A 301-nucleotide genomic window follows, 5' to 3' on the forward strand; every position below is an offset into this window, starting at 1 on the left:
AATTTTCGTGTAGAGACTCTTCTTGGAGTTAAACGCCAGCTTTTGTGCCAGTTTGGGCGTTTAACTCCCATTCTTGTGCCAGTTCCGGCGTTTAACGCCGGGCAGTTTTGAGCTGATTTGGAACGCCGGTTTGGGCCATCTAATCTCGAGCAAAGTATGAACTATTATATATTGCTGGAAAGCCCAGGATGTCTACTTTCTAACACCGTTAAGAGCGCGTCAATTGGGCTTCTATAGCTCCAGAAAATCCACTTCGAGTGCAGGGAGGTCAGAATCCAACAGCATTTGCAGTCCTTTTTAG

This window comes from Arachis duranensis, chromosome 4 (genome assembly GCF_000817695.3).
Source record: "Arachis duranensis cultivar V14167 chromosome 4, aradu.V14167.gnm2.J7QH, whole genome shotgun sequence".
Lineage (NCBI taxonomy): Eukaryota > Viridiplantae > Streptophyta > Magnoliopsida > Fabales > Fabaceae > Arachis > Arachis duranensis.